General features: G+C 48.3%; 1 protein-coding gene across 4 annotated transcripts in view; it reads right to left on the bottom strand.

Moving 5' to 3' along the window:
- Positions 1 to 19,636, bottom strand: part of TMEM132C (transmembrane protein 132C) — a 379,043-nt gene that overhangs the window by 34,042 nt on the left and 325,365 nt on the right. The window lies entirely within an intron of this gene.

Raw genomic sequence — 19,636 nt, 5'->3', positions numbered from 1 at the left:
GGTCTGAGCACGAAGGTACTCGGGTGGGTTGAATATAACCAAGATGCCCACGTTCTCATCTCTGGAACCTGTGCATCTGCGGCCTTACCTGGCGAAAGGGACTTTGCAGTTGTGACTAAGCTAAGGATCTGGAGATGAAAAGATTATCCTGGGTTACCTGGGGTGGACCCAGCGTAACCATAAGAGTTCTCGGAAGAGGTAGCCATGGGGGTGACGTCAAATGGAGAGAAGAAGATGCGGTTCTGGAAGCGGAGTGATATGACCCGAGAGATGTGGGCGGCGCTTCCGGAAGCTGGAAAAAGAAGAGATTTCTCCCGAGAGCCTCCAGAAGGAAGACACATTAATTTTAGCCCCAGAAGACTCATTTCTGACTTCCAGCTTCCAGGACTGTAATGTACTAAATCCGTGTCCATTTGTTAGAGCAGTGACAGGAAGCGAATTCAGGCTCTTAGTGGACAGATCCTGGGCTACTCCCGGGATCACAGGAAAAGCTGAAGAAGCCTTTGGAAAGGCAGGACCAAGAGCAGCTTCCAGGATGCTGAGGAGAGGAAAGGATGGGCAAGTCTCTCTCGAGTGCAGTGGAGTGAATCTCGCTTCAACCATTTCTATCCCCGAGTGACTCTTCCGGAGGGAGAGTCTGATTGGTGTCAACATGGCGCCCCTCCCTTATCCAGGGAAGGACGGGGCCACTTTGACTGACATGCCTACCAGGACTGGTTCCAACTGGAAAAGGGCAGTCTTCAAAAAACATCAGAACTGTGCTTTCAGAAGATGATAGAACGGATAGATTCCCGTCAGGCAAACAAGAGCAACAACAGACACTCATGACAAAACCAATCAAAGAGGTAGGTAATTTTTACCGCCAAATGCCTGTGATCGCCACCGCACCTTTGCCAATGGGCTTCGCTGTTTTGTGTCGCCAACCAAAGTGTCCGCCTCTGTTGACCACTGGGGCCCATTCCATGAGCGGTGTGGGGACTTCGGTTTACCCTGTCCCTACTGACTTCGTGCAAAATAATGAGCATATCACACCTCTCATGTGTGTTATGATCTGCAAAGTGATGAAGAAAATGCCTTCTCTTTTGAGTTTGTAGGCACTCCCTGCAGTCCTTTTCTTTATGGTCAAATGAAGATGAAACAGGGTCTGTGGCTTTGGGACATCTATTTGCACCTTTAACCTTTGGGTCACCTTCTCCCCAAGTCCCTCTGCAGACCTGCTACTCCACTTTGAAGCCAGAGATGCAAGGAGAGAGATTTTCTCAGATCTTCCTTCAGGGAAGCAAGTGACACAGAAACAACCTTTTGCATTAACCAAGAGCATAGCTGAAGGAGTCATCCGTTATAGGGAGAGCGCAAGCCTCTCTCCGATGCTGGTGCCCATCAGCCAGCAGTTCAATAACCCTCTGCCATGTCTTCTCTGGGGTCCACGGGCTTCCCAGAGCTGGAGCTGCCATCTGGGCAGCGTCCACACTGGCTGTTACAGATGCTAAGAATCCTGCAGAAATCCCTCAAGTCCACGTTCAGGTTCATTACAGGTAATGCGCTCGGAATTCAGTCTTAACATTTTCTTTCTGAGAATGGTCTTTGGCTAATGGCTTCATTAAAACAGCAAACTCCCTCATGTACTAATTGTGATTAGCTTTCTAACGGTCACTGCACTTTCTCTCTCTCTCTCTCTCTCTCTCTCTCTCTCTCTCTCTCTCACACACACACACACACACACACACACACACACACACACACACACACACATCCTCTTTTACCTAACACTTCTTATCCCTAAACTGAATTACATCAAGATTAAGACTGGTGAATCATTAGATATTTTTCACTGACCAAGATCCATTTCAGGAGCAGAAATGAACAGTCATCGAAATGCCACATGGGTGAAGAAAGCACTGATCTTCAGGATAACCTGGCTAGAAGCCACAAGGATGAAGTTCCCTGTATTTAAAAACTCCTTCCTTTTCAATCTAAAAAGAGGATACAGATGAACTTATTTACAAAACAGAAACAGACTCACAGACCTAGAGAATGAACTTATGGTTACCAGGGGGAGGGGACAGATTGGGAGTTTGGGATTGACACTCACACAGGACTCTATATAAAACAGACAACCAACAAGGACCTCCTGTAGAGCACAGGGAGCTCTGCTCAACATTCCTGAATAACCTAAATGGGAAAAGAATTGGAAAAAGAATAGATACGTGTGTAACTGAATCACTTTGCTCTACATCTGGAACTAATACAACCTTGTTAATCAACAAGACTCCAATATAAAATTTAAAAAATTTAAAAATGAGTAAAAAGAAAAAAATTTCTTTCCTGATCAACCGTGTTGGTGCGTGTCTGTTACTTGGTGGGTACAAGGAGTCTGGAATCCCAGATTCTACTCTATGCTCTGCCGTTAAGTTTCTGTAGAACCCTCATCGCATCTCGTATCTTCTGGAATCTTCGCTTCTTCATTTTACAAATTAGGGGGTTGGACCGCATCTTCTCTGTCTTTCCGGCTGTCAAATCGTAGATAACCGTGAAGCTCCACCAGCCATTTAATGAACACTGACTGTGCGCTCAGCATTTTCTTGTCACCGGGTTATAACGTAGTGAACCAGAGTGACAAGCCCATGTTCACGCGGACGGATGGGATGGCAAGGGCGGGACAAGCAAGGAAGCCACCACAATATTGGGTTTGCCAGAACCTTCCATCAACTAGTGGCAAAAATCCAACTCAACTCAATCTAAGCAAAAAAGGGGACCTACTGCCTTGTACAACTCAAACATATGAGGGAGGATTCCAGCTCAGGTATCGCTAGGACCAGGTTCTCAAAACATGTTGCAATTAATTTCTTTCTTTTTTTTTTTTTTTTTCTGTACGCGGGCCTCTCACCGCTGTGGCCTGTCCCGTCGCGGAGCACAGGCTCCGGACGCGCAGGCTCAGCGGCCACGGCTCACGGGCCCAGCCGCTCTGTGGCATGTGGGATCTTCCCGGACCGGGGCACGAACCCATGTCCCCTCCATCGGCAGGTGGACTCTCAAACGCTGCGCCACCAGGGAAGCCCAATTTCTTTCTTTTTTAATTGAAGTAGAGTTGACTTACAATGTCCTGCCCATCTCTGCTGTACAGCAAAGTGACTCAGTTATACACATACAGACATTCTTTTTCATATTCTTTTCCATGATGGCTTATCACAGGCTATTGAATAGAGTCCCCTGTGCTGTACGGTAGGACCTTGTTGTTTATCCATCCTACATATACTAGTTTCCCAATCCTCCCCTCCCCTCCCCCTTGGCAACCACAAGTCTGTTCTCTACGTCTGTGAGTCTGTTTCTGTTTAGCAGACAGGTTCGTTTGTGCCATACTTTAGATGCCACATATAGGTGATCTCATATGGTGTCTTTCTCTTTCTGACTGACTTCACTTAGTCGGATCATCTCTAGTTGCATATGCAATTAATTTCTATGTCTCCCCATCTCTTGACTCTCTTTCCCTCTGTTTGGCTTCATCAGTCAATAAGCTATTTCTACATAGTAGACCCCCAGCTATATGCTCCATGGCTCAAATCTGTGTTCTTCCCCCATACAACTCAAAGCAACCAACCAACCAACCAACAAAACCCCCAAATAGCCCAATTAAAAAATGGGCAAAGGATCTGAACAGACATTTTTCCAAAGAAGATATCCAAATGGCCAACAGATACATGAAAAGACGCTCCACGTCACCAACCCTCAGGGGAATGTAAATCAAAACCACACAGAGAAATGAAGAACTCCTGTACCATCCTTTCATCCCCAGGAAGGAGCGATTTTCCAGTTGGATTGTACTTTTCTGGTTTCCCCCCGTTGCGGGCATAGCTATGGGATTACAGAAAACAATAGCACACATTGTAGAAGCAGAGGGGGCAGTGAGGCGCCCAGGCATGGACTGGGCACATCGGCCAGGTCTGACTGTAAAGGTCCTTTGTCCCCTCCCAAGGACTTGGAGAGATGCTGTGCTGGGAAGGAAGGAAGCTTCCCTAGAGAGTTAAAAATGTGTGTGTGTGTGTGTGTGTGTCCGTGTGTGTGCGCGCGCGTGTGTGTGTGTGTGCATGCGTGCGTGTGATAGTGACGCTGCAGATTACAGAGTTATATGGGGCTTTGTTGCTGCTCCCAAATCCTTTTACGGTCGAGGCTGATTCACAGCGACGTGCCTGGCACGCTATTTAACTGCGTACAATTGTGTGTTTTTGAACCCCCAGCCGGACCTGGGAGAACTCATTTTGGGCAGGGCAGGCTGGGAGCAGGTGCCGCCTGCCTTTTTCCTCCACGTACCGCGGCTCTGGAGCCCAGGCTGCAGGCTGCCCTCCCTCCAGACCCCCCCCCCCCCGAGCTATGATATGCTCAGCATCACGGAATGGAGCCCTCCTCCGAAAGCAGACGGGTGGACATCTCCTGCTGCCCCAGCTGGCATCAGACCCCACCCACCAATACCCTTCCAGAGCCTCACAGAAAACGACTAAGGCACAACTGTTAACTTGGACACTTTTCCTGTTACTAAATGTTCTCTGCTGTCACTGTTTTTCTCTCTCCCTCCACCTCCTTCCATCAGGAACCAGAGAACTGCTCTGTTTCTGAAAAGAATCCATCAAGTAAGGTACTTTTAAATCACTGTCATTTCAAGCTTGAACAAAGCCCGAGGCTTCAGAGAAAACACGCTTTGTATGATTTGCCCTCATAAATGTAAATTGGTTTGGCCATTTTCTGTATTTTTTTTACAAATTGGGTTTTTAATTTTTAAATAAATAGAGAATACAGACTTAACTTCTGGAGGGTTTTAAAAAGGCTGAGGGGGTGTGAACTGATGAAAAAGATAAATCCGACTGGCCAGGGGAGGAGGCACTTACCCCAGGAGTGGGCGTGAAGCACCCACTACAAATTCCCCAGAGGCTTCTCATCTAGAGAAACGAGGAGAGTGGAAATGGGTGACGTCCATATAGTGGAATATTATTCAGTGACAAAAAAGGAATGAAGTGCGGCCATGTGGATGACCCTTGAAACATGATGCTAAATGAAAGACGCCGGACACAAAATGACACATATTTTATGATTCCATTTCTATAAAATGTCCAGAATAGGCAAAGCCATAGAAACGGAAGGCAGACTGGTAGTTGCCAGGAGCTGGGGCAGGGGAACGGAATGCAGAGTGACAGCTTCAAGGGTCTGAGTTTTATTTTTAGGGTGATGGAAATGTTCCGGAATTAGACAGAAGTGATGGTCGCACAACCTCGCAAATATACTAAGAACCACTCAGTTAAAGATTTTAAATGGTGCTTTTGATTCCACTCAGGTATTTATTCCAAAAAAGAGAGAACATTAATTAGAAAAGATCCACGCACCCCAACGTTCATAGCAGCCTTGTTTACAACTGCCAAGATACGGAAGCAACCTAAGTGTCCATCCACAGATGACTGGATAGAGAAGATGTGGTACATGTATACAGTGGAATATTACTCAGCCATTAAAAAGACTGAAATGTTGCCATTTGCGGCAACATGGATGGACCTAGAGGGTATTAGGCTAAGTGAAGTAAGTCAGACAAAGACAGTACTGTATGTTATCACTTACATGTGGATTTTGCAAAATGAAACGAATGAATATAACAAAACAGAAGCAGAGTCACATATACAGAGAACAAAGTAGGGGCTACCAAAGGGGAGAGGGAAGACGTAGGGGCAATATAGGGCTGGGGCTTAAGAGGTACAAACTATTATGTATGAAATAAAGAAGCGTCAAGGACGTATTGTACAACACGGGGAATATAGCCAATATTTTATAATAACTATAAATGGAGGATAACCTTTAAAAATTGTGAATCACTGTGTTGTACACCTGAAACATATAATATTGTACATCAACTACACCTCAATAATAAAATTTTTAGAATACGAAATTTAGAAAATACATAAACAATACCCTACAGTTTTGTCAAAAAATGGTGCATTTTATAGCATGTGAATTACATCTCAATTAAAAAAGAGAAGGAAAACCGTGTGGGGGTGTGTGCTGGTGCCATGGAGAGGCCACGGAGGGGCTCAGACCTGGCTCTGCCTCTTGGCTGGTCGTGTGGCCTCAGATGAGCGAATCCACCCCCCCCTCAGTTCACTCATCCGGGAAATGGGACCAAGAGAAAACACATCTGCAGCTCCAAGACCAGACACCTCGCCTTCCACACCAACGCTGTGTGTTCAAATCTCACGAGGGTCTGAGGACGAGGCAGGTTTGATCTACGATGTTCCAGACGGCAGAAAACAGCCTCTCTCAAGGAGAGCCCTCCTGCACTGCTGGGGGGAGTGTAAGTTGGTGCAGCTGCGATGGAGAATGGTACGGAGGCTCCTCAAAAAACTAACAACAGAGCTACCATAGGATCCAGCAGTCCCACTCCTGGGCACATATCCAGACAAAACTCTAATTCGCAAAGATCCATGCACCCCAGTGTTCACTGCAGCCCTATTCACAATAGCCAAGACACGGAAATAACATAAGTGTCCATCGACAGAGGAATGGGTAAAGAAGATGTGGTACAGATAGACAGTGGAATATTACTCAGCCACAAAAAAGAATGAAATAATGCCATTTGTAGCAACATGGATGGACCTAGAGATGATCATACTAGGTGAAGTAAGCCAGACAGAGAAAGACAAATACCAAATGATATCACCTCTATGTGGCATCTAAAATATGGCACAAATGAACTAATCTATGAAACAGAAACAGACTCACAGACCTAGAGAACAGACTCGTGGTTGCCAAGGGATGGGTAGGGGAGGGGTGGATTGGGAGTTTGGGATTAGTGGATGCAAACTATTATACATAGGATGCATAAACAGCAAGGTCCTACTGTAGAGCACAGGGAACTATATTCAATATCCTGTGATAAACCATCATGGAAAAGAATATGAAAATGAACATATACATAACGGAATCACTTTGCTGCACACCTGAAACTAACAAAGCATTGTAAGTCAACTCTACTTCAATTAAAAAAAGAAAAGAACCAACCTCTTTCAACGCACATGTACTTGGGAGTCATTTAGAGGTAGCACATAATAATAATAAATAAAAAACCAGGTCACATTTGGGGAGCGCTTCCTACATGCTAGGTGTTGCTAAACGCTTTCATCTCTACCACCAAGCCAGGAAGCAGGCGGTCTTCTTATGCCAGGTCTATGGATGGGGAACTGAGGCTCAGAGCTGGTTAAGTGATGGGTCCAGGGTACACAGCCTGGAGGCGGCCTGGCCAGGTTTGAACGTGCACCTCCAGGGCTGGAACACATGATCTCTTCTCCTGCTCTGTGCTGAAGAGCCAGGACATGGGACAGAACTGCCTCGGGTCTGCCTCGGGTCTTTCCTTGTTGTGTTTCAAATTCCCCCAGCCTTAGTCTCGTGGGCTGTGAACTTGGGGGATCATCAGGGTTGCTGAGAAGATTAAACCAGATAAGGTTGATGAACGGCCTGTCAGGGCGTGGAACCAGGTCCTTGTTGGATGAGAGGGCAGCTATTAAGCATAAATGTGCAATGTCTGGATGAGGTAACTAGCAGACAGAGAATAGCCAACACTTCTCCTGAAACTCTCTTTTCTCTATTGGAGGGAGGGGCATAGAAAATAAAATCAAACAAAGCTAAGGCACTATGTAGCAAGCATGGGAACACACATTGCCTAGAAGAACAGAAACGTTAGCACATGGGGGTGTGGAGCGGATTACAGACGGAGACGTGTCTATGAGAGCCTTACAGGTACCTTTTTGGCACGTCAGACTTTTACAACAAGATCCAGGGGCCAAATCCTGCCTGTGGTCTGTGTTTATACGGACTTGTGAGCTGAGGATGATTTTTACATCGTCAAGGCTCTTAAAAAAAAAGGAAACAAAGAAAGAGAAAATGCCAGAGGCTGTATGTGTCTCCCCAAAACCTAAAATGTGTAATATCAAGCCCTTTACAGAAAAATTCTGCCAAACCCTGAACAAGAGGATCATTTTCCCAAAATGATGGGGCTCTCGGCACGCCCCCACCAAGGGCCTCTCCTAGCCCTCTGGTGTTGTCATTCTGTTTTGTAGAGCTGCGCCTACGCTTACAGCTTTGCTTTTCTTCAGTTGTTATCTCCTCTGATTCTCCTCTGATTCACTGTGTTTCCAGCTACAGTTCAACATCAGCAGCACAGCCGGCACGGAAGCCCACATTATTTGCTCAGCCTGGATAGGCTTCCGTCTTGAGATAATTTGCATCACACGGAGACCCAGGGGCTTTGGACCCGCAAGAAGCATCGCCCTAGAGCACTGGACCAGAAGCCTCAGCATCACCTGGGAACTTGCTAGAAACGCAAATTCCTGGGCGCCCCCCCCAGACATGCTTAGTCAGAAACTCTGGGGGTGGAGCCTATTCACCCTTTGCTTTAACAATCTCTCCAGGTGATTCTGATGCTGCTGCAAAGTTTGAGAACTACTGTTCTAGTCCAAATGTAAGCAGCAATGTTCTTCTTTAGGAAGTCTGCTTAATGGGAGCTGGACAAGGGAAGTGGGGTACTTTTGCCCCTTTCCCCTTCCTCCTACCTGGAATACAGATACAATGGCTGGAACACTAGCAGCCATATTGGTCCCTGAGACAAACTTGGAAATGAAAGCTACTCATGGAGGATGGTGAGGTAGGAGAGGTCTAAATCTCGATGACTAAGGAGTGGTCCTGGACTTATTTATGTATATGAGGTAAACTTTATGTCTCAGCTACTAGCTTTGAGCATTTTCTATTATATGTAGCTTAACCTAAGGCTAACCCACATAGACATTTCTCTGTATGCTTGAGATCGTGAATGAAGATTGCTATTTGCTGCACTTGCATACGCAACATTTCCAGTTGTGTAACCAGAAGAAGGGGACTCCATGGCAAGGGTGCTAGACGGTGGCCTGCACTTGGGGAATGGCAGGGGATGGTAGTAATCCCGTTGCTTTTGGCTGCTGCTGGTGGTGGAAGCCAGGCTGACAGAGGACTGCTATGAGAGGAGGGCCGAGCAGAGACTGACAATTCGGCGTAATTTACAGCACCAGGAAAACTGCTCCAAGAGGGCGCTTCCTCTTCCCAATTCAAGGCATCCTCATTAAAATGATGCATGGGCGGTCCAGCAGCCAGTTGGCAAGCTGATTAGTGAAAGTACTTGAAATGAGGGTTCTGGATTCAGGGCAGATGAGCCCAGGGAAGCGCCATCTAATGAACAGGCTGACTTTGTTAGGTGCAACCAGCTATTTACATAATCCTGTGATGAAGAATGTTATGTACATACACACAGGCCTTGTAGGGGCGACCTTTCAAAGTCCCGCCCGCGAACGTAATTTTCCCTCTAACCAGGCTGCGTGCAGACACCCAGCTCTGCTGCAATTTTTCTCATCAGGGAGAGAAGGGAAGCCTTATTACTGGTTGGTGTTGAGAACGGCGCCAGTGATGGAGCGGGCTGGATTGGACTTGCTAACCGGCACACCACCTTCTCCCCTCCCGTTTCCTAATGAAACGATCCCCAAGAGTTCCGCATGATTTGGGGGGCAGAATTGATTCTAAAATTGTTCCAGGAGATGCCGACGGGGAAATGGAAACGAATATTATCATTTCTGCTTTGCAATGGCTTGGGGATTTCCAAGGAGCAGCGAGGGTCAGGAGGTGGAGAGGCTGGGGAAGAGGAGAAGGTGTTTCCCATGGGAAGGCTTTCTCTTCCTAATATTCCAGGGAGCAAGAGAAAAGGCCTCTTCCATCAATAACCCAACAGATCCGCCCACACGGCAATTGTTCCCAGTTACACCTTCTCCTCTGTCATTTCTGTATGTCTTCACTTTGCAACTCCTTCTAGAAATCTTAGCCCAATGGTATAGTGGACCAATGAGGGTTCACATCTGAAAACAGAAGGTGGGAATTCCCCGGTGGTCCAGTGGTTAGGACTCCGCGCTTCCACTGCAGGGGGCACGGGTTTGATCCCTGGTCGGGGAACTAAGATCCTTCATGCTGTGCAGAGTGGCCAAAATAAATAAATTTAAAAAAATAAATAGAATACAATACAATAAAATAAATACAAACTGAAGGTATCTCAGTCCAGCGTGCCAGAGCAGAGTGCAGAAAGGGGCTTTCGGAGCTGAGCCAGAAGAGCTCCCTGGATGGCTCACAGGTTCCAGGACCCAGTCATAAATAATCAGACCCGCTCGTGTTTATTGGGCATCTACAATGTGTCAGGCGCTCATAGTAATGATCATCATCTCCATCATCATTTATGTTTATGCCCGTGTTAATTTTCTAGGGCTGTTCTTATATAGCATAGCAAGCTGGGGGGCTTAAAACAACAGACATTTATTCTCTCACGGCTCCAGAGGCAAGAGTCCGAAATCAAGGCGTTGGCAGGACCACGTTCCCTCTGAAACGTGTTGGGGAGAGTCCTTCTCTGCCTCTTCCAGCTTCTGGGCCGGGCTGGCAGTCCCTGGTGTTCCTCGGCTTGTAGATGCTTCACTCCAATCTCCACCTCCATCACCTGTGGTCTTCTGTGTGTGGTGTCCAAATTCCCTCTTCTTCTAAGGACACACCAGTCCTGTTGGATTAGGGCCCATTTTAATGATCTCATCCTAAGTTGATGACTTCTGCAAAGACCCTCTTTCCAAATAAGATCACATTCACAGATTCTGAGGGTCAGGACGCCAACCTCTCTTTTCGGGGGGCATAATTAAAGCCATAAGAATGTCTCTTTCATCCTTTGCAGAGAACCTTCACGTGGATTACTGCCACTGTGATCGTCAACACGGCAGAGTGGAAAGGGTTGATGTTACCACAGATGGGAAAACTGAGGCCCAGAGGACTTTATTTGAACCTTCCAGTCTTCTGACAGCCAAGCCATTCAACGTGAGCTCCTGCCTTTACGCAAAACAGCTCTCAGAGCTGACACAGCACTGACTCTACCGCTGACGGTACCAACACCCGCACAGGCCAGCTCACAGCCCGCTGTGATCCTGAGCCTCTCCAAGTACTGCGTGCTGTTCCAGGCTTCTTTGCATGTGCTGACTTCTTTCCTCCCTGCAACAACCCCACGAGGCAGGTACTTCCCTTCTCCCCCACTTCCTAGGTTAGAAAAAAAGTTTAAGAGTTGCAGAAAGTTTAAGTAACTTGCTAAAGAATCTACAGCTGCTAAGCGAGGGGGTGAGGAGGGAAGGGAAGAGAGAACGCTGGCTCCGAGCCCCTACACTGTCTGACGGCACTGTCCCTACAGATGCTCTAAACGGACTTTGAAAAAGCAAATGCATATATTATACATCTCAGGAAAGGTCCTTAAAAAAAACACAGTGTTACTGAGATATAGTTCAGATGCCACAATTCACTGATCTAACTTGTAACTGTCAGTTGCAACCATCACCTCTATTTAGTTTCAAAACATTTTCATGCCCCACCCCCCGCCCCCGCCCAAAGGAAACTCCACGTCCATTAGCAGTCACTCCTTCCTGCCCCTGGCAACCGCCAATCTACTTCCTGTCTCTATGGATTTGCCTCTTCTGGACACTTCCTATAAAGGCATTCATACACCGTATGGTCTTTTGTGTCTGGCTTATTTCAATCGGCATCATGTTTTCGAGGTTCATCCATGTGTAGCCTGTGTCAGTGCTTCGTTCTTTTTTTATCGCCTAATAATATTCCAGGGTATGACTAGACCTCACTGCATGTATCCATTCATCAACTGATGGACATTTGGGTCGTTACTGGACCACGCTGTGGCTACTACTGGCTAATACGAACAATGGTGCTACGAATATCTGAGGGCAAGATTTTTGTGTGTGGTTGAAGTCTACCAACTCTCGCAACTATACCTAGGAGTGGGGATGTGAAAATGCCTTTTTTTTTTTGTTTTTTGGTTTTTTGTTTGTTTGTTTGTTTGTTTTGTGGTACGCGGGCCTCTCACTGTTGTGGCCTCTCCCGTTGCGCGGAGCACAGGCTCCGGACGCGCAGGCTCAGCGGCCATGGCTCACGGGCCCAGCATGGCTCACGGGCCCAGCCACTCCGCGGCATGTGGGATCTTCCCGGACCGGGGCACGAACCCGTGTCCCCTGAATAGGCAGGCGGACTCCCAACCACTGCGCCACCAGGGAAGCCCTGAAAATGCCTTTTTAAAGCCAGGTAATTACCTAGACTCTTTCTTAAGAGGAATTATCTTTAACTTCTTTGCACTGGAAAAGTTACAAGAATCCCCCCAAATGTAGGAATCGCCTTTCCTCCAAAGCGGTCCAAGCACTTTTTAAAATCCTATACGATCCACCTCTCTGGCATCTGGGCAGAGGAAGGGGATTTTCTCTTCTTTCCCTGTCGTTTCATAAAGCCACAGAGGCAATGAGATGTCTCTGCCCCAGGTCAGAGGCTGGAATGAGCGGACGCTGACCCCCGGTCAGGCGGCTGTTCCAGGGCCCCCCGGGCCGCTCTCCGCGTCCAGGCGTGAGGGCGACGCCCCCTCCTCCTGCTCTGAATGCCGCTTGTGACTCTCAGAACCTCGTGTTCCCAGCCCCGCATGTTCCAAGACGGTGTCTCATTAATTACAGTCTCAGCCCATGGGCTGCCTTTTGAGCTGCATCTTAATTAGTGACCCCTCCTGGCTGACTCTTTCTTAGCACAGAAGTTCTTTGTTGGATCCCGTGTCTCTTCCGATGTTCCAAGCACAGATCAATGGGGTGCTGTGAGGCGCACTTGTCTCCCTTCCCATTTGGGGAACAGGAAGGGATCCTTGTACGGGATGGGCTCTGCTCCCGGCACAGACCCACCCCACGGCCAACAAGAGACCCCTTGATGTGCAGAGGAGGACGGCACTGGGTTCCAGCATGATCTAACCTAGGTGGCTGCATCCTATTTCGAGAGAATCTACTTTCCACACAGCAGAAGGGGTGCGCCCTCTGAAACCCGAACGAGATCCTGTCCTGCTCTGCTTAAACCTTCTCCTGGTTTGCATCCCACACAGAGCAAGAGGCAAAGTCCTGCAGGATCTGGACGCCCTCAGGCTCTTTGGTTTCCTCTCCTACTTCTCTCCCTTCCACATGCTTTCCAGACACCACCGCTTCTTTGCTGTGCGTTGAAGGACCCACTGTCCTGCCTGGAATGCTTTCCCGAGACAGCCACGTGGCTCCGTCCTCACCTCCCCAGCACCTCTGTCCAGATGTTACCTCCCCACCCCCGTTCTCTGCTGTGCGTTCCAGCGCTCTGATCACCCAGGACACTATGTGTTTCATTTCAGTGTTGGGGCCATGCCTGGGATGAAAGCTCCAAGAAGGGAGGCATCCTGTTCTCCAGTGTAGGAGCTCTGCAAACGGATGGGAAAGAGATAGAAAACAGATACTGCCTGCCAGTCTTTCTAGTTTTATGTACTAAAAACATCTAGGGCAGGACAATTGGAGGGCTTTTTGAAGACGGTTTTGAATTGGGAAGAAGAAGAGGAGTCTCGGGCTGCTTCCCCCGGGGGAACAAAATCAAGATCCTAGAAGGAGTTGTCGCCTCATGGCGCCAACCTTAGCAAAGAGGCTGGGACCTTGGGTTTGGCATAGAGACAGCTGTAGGCGCAGAGATCACAATCGAGGAACGATGGAGGCTCTGGGGGACCTGTGCAGATCAGGGCCAGGAACCCAGAGGGCTCTCACTGCCGCAGCACTGGTTTGGGCAGCAGGAAAAACAGCAGCTATTACAAAAATGTGAAGGGGGGCTTCCCAGCTGGCGCAGTGGTTGAGAGTCCGCCTGCCGATGCGGGGGACACGGGTTCGTGCCCCGGTCCGGGAGGATCCCACGTGCCGCGGAGCGGCCGGGCCCGTGAGCCATGGCTGCTGAGCCTGCGCGTCCGGAGCCTGTTGCTCCGCAACGGGAGAGGCCGCAATGGTGAGAGGCCCGCGTACCGCAAAAAAAAAAAAAAAAAAAAAAAAAAAAAGTGAAGGGATAGAAATTCCAAGAGGAATTGGGTTGAACTTGTTTTCTACTGGCCTGATGGAATGGGAGGTGAGAGGTAGAAATCAGGGTGACTTCCAGGAAAGCCAGTGATGCTTTGTTTCTGCAGATCTGGTCTGATGGATGGAGATTCCCAACCAGCGCCAATATTCTACAGGGTCACTCGTGCCCTTTCTGATTGGTCAGCGTCCCACCTCAGGTCTGTTCTGACTGGCTGGAGCCTGTGTCAATCCAACAGGAAAAGAGTTTGAACCCCACCCCTGTTTGCACCCACTGCACGTGGAAAATAGAAGGTAACAAACAAGGTTCCGCACGTTCTAGGGCACGTGGCCATGATGACGCCTGAATCTCTGGTTGGAAGTGGTCCATTACTTTTTAATGGGGCTGTTACATGAGTCTTCATAGGTTCTCTTGGGGGTACCCGGAGGGTCAGAACACAAAAGGTACTGGTCTTGCCGAAATGACCTACACGTGTCCAGGCATGTGGGTTTCCAATTGTGGAGAACTGTGCCGACCTCATTAGTCACGAGAAGTGAAATGCCTCATTCTTCTTCGGATTGCAGCTCCGAGTTTCTACCAGCAGTTAGCACGGGGGAAACACAGATGCACAATAGTAAACCATTGAGCAAATCAATCCTGGGAAGCTGCAGCTTGTCTCAAACGGTAGCTGAGCAAATTTCCTTCCCTCCCTGAGGACCTCCGCTAACAGCGCTGCGGGCTTGCAGTAACAGACCAATAATTTTTGGTTCTGTCACTACCGGGAAACCCAACTCCCACCTCATTTACCTGAAATCCATTCTCAGTGCAAACTGGGGCGCAGGAGCCAAACTTTACTTATCTGTCAATTTGCTTCTAATACAAGATGGAGATTCTATTCCAAAACGCTCATTTAAAACAAGAGAACAACTTAATTTAAGAAGGCTAGCGTCTCCAGAAGGTCTAGCGCTGTAATTGAGTTATTACACGGGCTTGCCCTTTGGGATGGAACATGGGAATACGAGGCATCAACTTCCGAAGAAATGTCACATTTTTTGGCAACCTAGCCAAGAAAGGAGATAGTTGAGAAATGAGAAACGTACTTTATTTCTCCAAAGCTGTAGTCGCTTTCTGTTTCAATAGTTCTGCCTCACGGAAGGATAGACAGATGCTGTTGCTATGAGTCAAGGATGTTTCAAAGGCTAGTACTGAGGGCAGAGCCCACCCCAGCAATAGTATGAAGGGAACAGAAGTGGCCAGTGGTCCCCGTGTCACTTCTTCTCCTTAGGGCCCCTTCTGTCACCTTCCACACACATCCTGTATGAGAGACATTTCAGGGGTGCTTCGGTACCCGGACCTCCCCTCCTTCCGGAGTCACTGGGGAGAACAGGTGTCCAGACCGCTTGCGGCCAATAAGACGTGAGTGAGTGCAATTGATGTATATCCTTTCTGGGCTGAGGCAGGTAAAAGCCAGCGGGCCGGCTCTCTGCTTTCTCTCTCCCTGGTGGGGCAATGTTGGGTGCAGGATGGGGGAAGCTAAATCCCTAAGTCGCTGGATGGAATCGAGCACAGGTCGACCTGCACCAAGCTTCGCGTGAGTGTGATAAATAAATTTTGTGCGCCGCTGAAATCCCTTGTCTGTTGCAGGAGCTAGTAGGACGTCTGCTGACGCATCCCCCAGAGGAGGCAGGGGTGGCGGCCACCTGAATGCAAGCAAGCCCTCCAGTAAACACGCTCACATTCAAGCACAGTGGACCGAACTAGCTGGACGACCCCTGCCAGGGGCACTGGGGTTTCAGGGGGAACCACAGGGAGAGGGAAAGAAACTGTAACTCAGAGGCACAAGGTACCAACGGTGAACTCTTGAGGCAACAGCCCTGGGCTGTAAGGGGAGAGAACCGTAGAGGTGGGCTTTCTGGGCTTTTCCCATCAAGATCGTATACAGAGGTTTAATCAAGTGGGAATCTGGGGTTGTGAGCACAGAAATGAACTCCGGATAGCGCAAGCCAACAGGGAATCTGTCAGCAGGATCTTGGGTTTCAGGAGGTGGTCAGGCTCGGGAACAGGGCAGGCACCATGGTTGACTCCGGGCAACAAAGGCTGCCCCACGTCTTGTCAATGGGATGCTAGTGAATGAACCCCAATAGCTGTTTCGTGTCCTCGTATCAGGCCAGTTGAGGGTCAGAGAAGCCAGCTGGCGAGTTTAGGGGCTGTGCCCTCACTGGCGGTGGCAAAGGGGTGGGAGGGAGGGAACCTGACTGGCCGGGAGAATCGTCAGCTCCGTGGGCAGCGGCTTGGACACAGTCACACCTAGTATCCCAGGCCCTCTCCGGTGGCAGGACCAGCGGTCCACTCTGAACTTCTCGGCTGCCTCAGGCATAGTTCAGCGAAGGCCAGAAAGTTCCTACATCTCAGTGCCCAATTAATGCCAACTCTAGTTGTTGGCACAGAGAACTCATTTTCCTTTTCAACACCGCCTGCCCAAACCTGTTCAAAATCCCCCATGAATCCTACTCGGCCATAATTATGCATTGATGACCGGTCATTGACCACAGAAGGAATGGGTGATAGTACCCCCTAGTGGCAGACACTGGTAATACACAGCATTGCAGCAAATGGAGAATTTTCACTTGGTACTGATTTTTCTGAACAAACACAAACCACAGCCCATATCCCTGATCCGGGTAGAATGGAATCTACTCCCTTAGTCCTGATGGCTGCTCCAGGGCCCTTCTGAGGTAAAGTATACACACTGTAGAACTTATCCGTAGTCTGATGAATTTTAGTGACTTTATGTAGTTGTGGAACCGTTACCACCATGCAGTTTCAGAACATTTCCATCAGCCTAAGTTCCCCTCGGGCCATTTGCAATTAAGCTCTGCTCCCACATCGGTTCCCCAGACTGGCTTTCTGTCTCTAAAGTTGCGTCTTTTCTAAAAATTTCGTATAATGGACTCCTACAGTGTGTAGTTTTTTGGTGCCTGGCTGTTTTCATCTCAGTTGCTTGATGCATCGGTAGTTTTTTTCCCTTTTTACTGCAAACAGTGTTCTGTCCTCTGACTGTCCCTCGATTTGTTTACTTTTCTCAAGTTGAGGGATATTTGGATTGATTTCCAGTTTGGGGCGATGATGGACAGTGTTGTGTCATAATGTTTGCCCACCTGTCTCCACGTGAGCAGGTGTTTTCATTTCTCTAGACCCCTGAGAGAAGCATCACTGGGCTGTATGGCAAGTGAACCTTTAATGCATTTACTAAACGGCTCAACTGTTTTCTAACAATGGTTTACCGTTTTACATTCCCACCACCGATACAGACAGATTTGTTTCCCCATACCCATGCTGACACTTGGTATTATCCGTCTTTTTGATTTTAGCCACCCTAGTGAGAGTTACTGTGCTTTATAATTTGCATTTCCCAATGACTAATTCCATCAAGCATTTAAATTCCCCTAACACTTCAGAATTAAATGAATAACTATGGTAAGTCTCGGCTTACAGTCACTGATCCATTGCTCAAGCATCACATTTAATCTGTATGTTAAAGAGGATTTGGAAGGAATCAGATAGACAGCAAAGGAGGCGTTTGGGCCCCATCACCAACCGAAAAAAAAAAAAACCTGAAGAAAATGAGAAGGGTAATTAGAAGCAGCAAACATAACAATTATATGTTTTATGAAGGAATTCCCTGGCGGTCCAGCGGTTAGGACCCCGTGTTCTCACTGCCAAGGGGGTCTGGGTTCGATCCCTGGTCAGGAAACTAAGATCCCACAAGCCACGCAGCCAAAAAAAAAAAAAAAAAAAATATATATATATATATATATATATATATATATATATATATATATATATATTTTATGATAACAACAATTTAAATTCATTATCAACACACATACACATATATATAAAATTAGAAGGATTTCACATTCCCTATTTCAAGTTTCCTTGTAAAATTGGGATTAAAAAAAAAATCTACCTCTTGTCTCTACCAGCAAATACGGCGTCTGAATTACGAGATTTTAAGGGCACCAAATGCAGGCTTTGGATGCCGTCGGCTGGGTGGTTTCTCTCTGCCCTGCGTTATAGCCGAGTCCCTCAGCCGAGGTTTCATTACCTCCGCCTTCATCATTAACGAGTGTGTCTGCTGAGGAGTCTGGGAGAATCCAGTAGAATGTGAGGTCCACATCAAAAGGGTACAACCAGACAGAAGCAGCCAAGAGGCTCCCTGAACCGCCCCTGGGCTAATCCCTCCGATTAAGGCAGACCTTTTGCAAATTAGTGGAGAAATGCTCCAGTTTCCTCTGCTTTCCCTCAGCTCTGTAGATTTCATTTCGTGAAGCGTAAGCAGTAATCCGGCCCTAAGAATCCCGTGTCCCACGCGGAGTTCCTGACATATTGGATAAATAAGAGCTTGGGGAGAAAAGAGGTCTTGCCTCCTTCTTTCAAGTGATTAAGGGAACGAGAGCTAGTTTGTCGCCTTTGCGGTTTTTCTGGCAAATTCAAGGAAGAAGGCTTCTCTGAGGGTCAGTGAGAGATAATTACAGTCACAAGGACGGAGAGCCTTCAGAGGATCGAATGTCAAACGCCGCCCCGTTTGTCAAGTGCTCGCTGAAACCCTTCCTGGGTCTCTGCCCAGCTGTGCCAGGGGGTGGGATGGACAAGGTAACAGCACAAACCCCCCCGATTCAAATCCACGGCCCACCACTCATACGCGGTGTGTCCTTGGCAAACTACTTAACCTTTCTGGGCCTCAGCTTCCTCCTCTTTAAAAAGGCGATAATAATAGTACCATCCTGTCTTAGTTTCCTGTGGTGGTCTTACAGAGCATCCTAAACTGGGTGGCTTTAAACAACAGACATGTATCCTCTCTTGGTTCTGGAGGCTGGAAGCCTGAAATCAAGGTGTCGCCAGGGCTGCGCTCCCTCCTAAGGCTCTAGAGAAGCATCGTTCCCGCCGCTTCCAGCTCCTGGTGGTGGCCACGCCCCTGGCGTTCCTTGGCTCGTGGCTGCATCACTCCACCTTTGCCTCCAATTCACACGGCCTTCTTCCGTGTCTCTGTGTCTCCTTTTCCATCTCTGATGAGGACTCTCTGGTTGGATTTAGGGCCACCCTGATCCACCACGATCTCAGCTTGATCCTTACCTTAACCATATCTGCAAAGACCCCGTTTTCGATTAAGGGCACATGCATCGTTACCAGGGGGTAGGACTTGGACGTATATCCAGCCCAGCACCCATCACATAGGGATACTTGGGAGGACATGTCTGTAACGACTGGTTTACTATTATCATCGAAGGAGACTGTGGATGGGGTTCAGCGAGGAAAGTGACAGCAGATGTGCCCACAAGGGGGCGACGGTGCAGACAAAGGCCTGAGGCTGGAACTAGTGGTGTGAAGGGGGACCCAGCACGCCAGGTGCACTGGTGCTGAAACGCGGCTGAAGGAAGGGAGGACGCTGGTGCCAGGATGGGCTGGCAGTCCTGGGTGTCATGACTCGAACCCGGACTGTTTGTCTCTAACGTCTGCGATCCCCCCGGGGACTGGCTCAAGCCCCCTGCTCCCCCCCAAAGCCTTCGGTGTCTCTCTTCACACTCCAGCCTTGTGACCTCAGAGGGGTGCAATCTCGACAGTTGGAGCTGAACTAGGCTGCAGCACTTAAACCCCCCCCGGCTCTTTGGGATATAGTTCACATGCCCTACCA

Source organism: Kogia breviceps, chromosome 15, assembly GCF_026419965.1.
Source record: "Kogia breviceps isolate mKogBre1 chromosome 15, mKogBre1 haplotype 1, whole genome shotgun sequence".
Classification (NCBI taxonomy): Eukaryota; Metazoa; Chordata; class Mammalia; order Artiodactyla; family Physeteridae; genus Kogia; species Kogia breviceps.
The sequence above is the reverse complement of the archived record's forward strand: the minus strand, read 5'-3'. Positions and strand labels throughout refer to the sequence as shown.